Source organism: Myotis yumanensis, unplaced genomic scaffold (genome assembly GCF_028538775.1).
Source record: "Myotis yumanensis isolate MYYU_CA2020_CCGP unplaced genomic scaffold, mMyoYum1.0.hap1 SCAF_1, whole genome shotgun sequence".
NCBI lineage: Eukaryota > Metazoa > Chordata > Mammalia > Chiroptera > Vespertilionidae > Myotis > Myotis yumanensis.
Window position 1 is genome coordinate 144350460 of NW_027223752.1, and position 6000 is coordinate 144356459.

The following is a 6000-nucleotide window of genomic DNA, read 5'->3' on the forward strand; positions in this document are numbered from 1 at the left end:
ATATGCATGCATATAGGATTGACCAATGGACACAAGACGCGGGGGGGGGGGGGGGGCGGGGGGGGGCCGGGGGGAATGTCAAGGGGGGGAAAGGGGGAGACATGTGTAATACTCTTTGTAATACTTTGGGAAATAAAAATATTTAAAAAAAAAAAAAAAAAAAAAAAAGCTTGTATGAGGCCTAGGCATCTGGATTTAATGGAAAGACATTCATTCACGTCATTCATTCAATAATTTAATAAGTATTTTTTATGTGCCCAGCACTGTCTACCCTTTAAAACTGAGTTTGACCATATGACCTACTTTTGCCAACAAGACATTAGCACAGGTGATGTAGAAGAGGCTTAAAAAATGCTTATGTATTGGGGCTTGCCTTCTCTTGCTGCTGGGAATCCTGCAACCACCGTATAAAGACGCCCGGGGTAGCCTCCTAGAAGATGAGAGACCCAGCCATCCCAATTATCTCAGCTGAGGCTCCAGAAAGAAAGGCGGTTCTAGACCAATCAACCTCAGTCAGTCTGGCTCAGAGTGAAAGATCCACCTCCAACCCAGTGAATCAGAAGAAACAATACTTTAATTTTGTTTTAAGCCACTATGTTTTGGATGCTTTGTTACTCAGCAAAAGCTAACTGATACAGAATGGTTTTAGATTGTCAAAATAACTGGGGAATTCTATTGATGTTTAGTTGGTTGGACCAGGTTTTTTTTAGTGTCCAGCAATGCACACATGCAGTGCTGCACAATGAAGAATTATGCCATAAGTTGCCAATAGTGTCCCTGCTGAAGAACAATGGGATCATGCCTGAGTTTGCCACATCAATTGGAAAGAGAAGAGTCAAAGAAAAGTAATATTTATTGTGTGCCTTTTCTACACCAGACATTTTACATGCATTAGCTCATTGATTCTACACAACAACCTTCTATGATTAGTCCCACAGATAAGAAAACTGAGACTCAAAGAGGTAACTTGATTGTTTCCTGTCACAAAGCTAAACAGTAGCAGTACCAAGACTTGAACCCATATCTGTCAAATGTCATCTCAGAGAGGACTTCCCTGACCACCTACTCTAAGGTGCCCTCCACACCCACCACCATTACTCTTTACTAGGTTACTCTTTTTTTATTTTTTATTTTATTTTTTTTTAATATATTGATTTTTTACAGAGAGGAAGGTAGAGGGATAGAGAGCCAGAAACATTGATGAGAGAGAAACATCGATCAGCTGCCCCCTACACACTCCCCACTGGGCATGTGCCCACAACCAACCACATGCCCTTGACTGGAATCGAACCCGGGACCCTTGAGTCCGCAGGCCGACACTCCATCCACTGAGCCAAACCGGTTAGGGCGGTTACTCTTTTTTTATATATAGCACTTATCTCTATTTGAAATCAAGGTGTTTGTTTACTTTCAGCCCCTATCAGAAAGTAAAACCCAGAGATTTGTGGGATTTATTCATCACTATGATTCTACTGCCTAGAACAGTGCTGGGCACATGAAAAAACATTTAGCAAATTATTATTGAATGAATGAAGTGAATGAATGTCTTTCCATTAAATCCAGATGCCTAGGCTTCATACAGGCAGATTTCTCCCAGCTTCTGTTTTTATTGGTCTCAGATTCCTTCTCTCCACTGACTCTGATTAATGTCACCCAGCCTGAGAACTCTGACATGACTAAAGGAACTTCAGAAATCGGCTAATACAATCCCCTCATTTTCCAAGTAAGAAAAATGAAGTTCATTGTCATCTCCCCAGGGATATCCTTTCTTAAGGCATTTGTTGGTCTCAACACTTTAGCTTTCCTGAGCCTGTTTATTCATCTTTAAAATGTGGATAATAGCCACACTGCCTATTTCACTGAGTTGCTGTATGAATGATATAAAATCATATGACTTTCTTAAATCCTACCAGCTTTAGGGGTGAAAATTAAATATAACAACCACAGATTAGTAACCTTGGGCCTGTGGTGGCTTTATATGAGCTGACTCAGACTCAAAAAAAGGGGGGGGGGCTTTTTAATTTGATCACAATTTAGACACTTGCTATATCAACAAATCCCTCTCAACTTTATATGATTATTTTAATTACAAATAACAAGACAAGCGTAGTTATCTATTGCTGTGAAACCAACCACCTCAAAGTTTAGTGGCTGAAAACAACAGTGGTTTATTGTTTTTCATGATTCTGTTGGCTGGGTGGTTCTTCTGCTGATTTTGCCTGGGCTCATTCATGTAGCAACATTCAACCTATGGGTACCTTGTGGGCTAAGCTCAGCAGGAGTAGCTGGGGCAGCTGGGCCCCTCTCTCCTCTTGATCTTTCATCCCAGGCTTCTTCAGACATGGCATTCCAAGGGGACAAAGCTTCCACCGTAGCCAACTAGTCACAGTCACAAGTCCAGCCACGTTCCAAGGGGTGGAGAATAGACTCCACTTCTGGGTGGGAGCAAGGAAGTCACATTTCCAAATGGGAGAAACTTATGGCCATTAAAAAATTGTTGTGATTCCTCACTGTATTATTTTCACAGCTCAAACCAATGTAAGTTAATGACATAATTCTGGTTTTTAAAGCATAAAGGGAAGCAGTCATCAAACAAAGCTACTCAAATAGCTTTGTTATAAGATTTTTTTCAAATAGCCTTTTTACAAGATTGTTATAAAATTCAACAAATGTGTATCCTTTGCCCTACATATACACACCAGAAGCAGTTCTCCCTCACCAGTGGCCATTCAATTTCTAGTCCTTTTTAATATAGAAACTTTCCTTCCACTTTCTAGTTAGCTACGGCAGTTACCTAAATTTCCTACTTATTTTGGCCGACTGCCACCTCGAATATTAAGTTCCGTGAGACAAGCTGTCAAAGGCAACACTCCTGGAACTGCCTATTGCATTTCCCCCCACCCTGCCCCACTTGTTGAGAATAGCAGGGCTCCCATGGGCAAAGCAATCTCTCTGAATCTAGAAGGGGGAAGATCCCAGGAAGAGCCAGACTCTAACTTGCGGCTCCTGGTAAAGTCAACAGAACTACTTTTTAATAGCTGGTTGGGCATTAACTTTTAATGAGGCCTTCTTTGTTGCTCAGTGACTTTTGGAACCAGCAGATATTTTGTAAGAATTATAAATAAATAAATAAATAAATAAATAAATAAATTTATTTGGAGGTATATTCCTCGATTATTTTCTTAATCAGCAAAAGAAATGCAAAGCGTTTCCTTCATCTACTTTTAACTATTTTTTTAAATTATGCTTTTATTTATTTTAGAGGGAGAGAGAAATAGAAACATCAGTGATGAGAGAGAATCATGGATTTTCCGTCTTTTGTACACCATTCACTGGGGATGAAGCCCACAACCCAGGCATGTGCCCTGACGGGGAATCAAACCGTGACCTCCTGTTTCATAGGTCAACACTCAACTGAGACACACCAGCTGGGCTTCTTTTAACCATTTGTTAAGAACTTGGACAGACTCAGTTTAAGTCCCAAAGTACAAAAATTGTTGAAGCTAGCGTTTTTACATGTCTTCAAAATCTGCCATTGTAGACAAAAGATGTTTAAAATCTGATGGCATAAGACGAGTCCGGAAGAAAATAATTAACTAAAGTAAGCTCTCTGAGTTATCCATAAATACTTCTAAATTTGAATTACTATTCATGACAAAAGATTACTTCTGAGATTTTATGATCACTATATTTGGTACTATTGTCTTAGCTAATAACATTTGTTCACAAGTAAATAAAACAAAATACACAGAAGGAGAAATAGGTGCCAAAAAGCTAGTTATCAAATTTTCTGCTCAAAAGGAAAAGTAACAGATTTCTAGGATAAACTAGGGAGAATTTAAATTTAATTTTTCTATTGAATCTAATATTCTAATTCTTATTAGTAATTTTTAAATTCTTATAATGTGCAATTAATTATTTAATGAAAGCTATCAAAATTTTTCATATAAGGAACATGCTAGGGTTCCAATCAATTTTATTTAATTTATAAGTAATAATTGTTTATATATGTAAATCCATATGTGTATTATGACTTGACCTTATCTGAAACCCTCTTAAATTTGACAAATTATGAACTTTTGAATAACATACACATTTTCCCCATTCTTCTTAATATTGGATATGATAATACAGTTTATTTTCTTTTTTGTGGCTGTTGTTTAGATTTTCATTTACATAGTCAGACACTGCCCTGGCCATTGTTGGAGCATCAGCCCACACACCAAAAGGTCTCCAGTTTCATTCCCCATTAAGGGCACCTACCTGGGTTGCAGGTTCCATCCCCAGTGGGTGAGGGAGGCAACCAATCCATGTGTCTCTCTCACATCGATGTTTCCTCTCTCTCTCCCTCCCCTACCTTCCAATCTTTCTAAAAAAAAAAAAAAAAAGTGGGGGGTTGGGCAATGGAAAAAATATCTTTGGGAGTGGATATAATAATACAGTTGATTTTGTTTTTTGTGGCTGTTGTTTAGTTTTCATTTATGTAGTCAGACACTAACCTTGCAGCTTTTGAAAATATCACTTCTTCCCAGGGTTTTCCCCAGAGTGCTACAAATTTGCAATGAGAAGGAAGTATGGGCCAGTGAATAAGAAAAATTTCCAGGAATGAATCCTTGCTAAAGATTGCACACAGTTGAATATTTTGCATTTTAAGTTATTTTTATGTTATCTCCAAAGGGTCAGGCATTAAGCTTTCACTCACCCTGATCACCTTAATTAGACTTGTTCCAGATTTATGAGGACTATAAAATTAGGAAACTTTCATTAAAGAAAAAAAATGTAAACCCCCTGGATGGTTTCCCAAAGCACATCCAGCATTACTTAAGACTTTATTATTTCAGCTAGTTGGATACATCTTATCCATTGCTCTAGGCAGGTTTGAAAGAGTTCTGTGACTGATGCCTAATGGAACCAATTTTCACTCTGGCAGAACAAATTCAGGTTCTAATACTAACTTGAATTCCAGTTTCCTTTGGATGCCAGGAATCAGATCCTTTAGGAAGAAAATGTATCAGAGCATCTGCCTATTAAGCAATATTCCATTTATTTTATCTAAATAGCTAGCGGGAACAATTGACTAAAGTCAAATCTAAAATAGAAAACAAATAGTGTTTTCTTTTAATTACTGAATTTGCCTTATTCCTTTTTTAGATTTCTTTCCCTCTTCTCCTTCTTAGCCTCAATTTTCTACAAACTTTACCTATCTCAACTGAGGACCACAGACCTTTTAAACAGGAAAAAATGTTTCAGTGCACTCACCCGCCTGCACTAACAATCATATTACAGTCACAGTTCATTGACCATCACTTACATTTTTATTACCCTGCATCTGATGAACACTGATGCGCTTGGGTGTCCTCCTCTGCACTGGAAGAAAAAATAATAATTTAGATAGAACTCTAAAAGTTAGCATGTTTTGTCAATAGCTTCATTGTTCCTGTGTCTTTTCATCACATCTCGCCTGCTATTGAAATCTTTCCTTATTTTCCAACATTATTAAAGTCAGTCATTATTAAAGTCATCTTAAAAAGAAATACTCTGCAACTTCTAAGATACTGTCAACTAAGAATATTTTCAATACTTCAAATTCTATTGTATTTTCAAGTCTGAAACAAGCCTAATGTTCTTGTGTATTGCCTATGATGGAATTTCATGTAGACAATCATATGATAGGAAAGATGAAGCTGATGGAGTGATTTTGGGACTGCGCCTCGATAACTGTGCTCTTTTGAGAAAACCAGCAATGGTTTTCTCATTATCAGACCACAAAAGTATGTTCTGTCTTACATTTAAGAGAAGGAAAAATACTGGAAAAACAACTTACCAGTTATATTTGAATTCATCTAGTTTTATTGAATATATAATTTGGGCACACATTTTTATAACAATTACATATTAGTCTACAAGACCACTTAAGGGATTATTGTATTGTTTTAGTTTTAGTTTTCACAAAAATCAAATTTAATTAAAGCTTCAGGAAAAGACCGAAAATAAAAATTA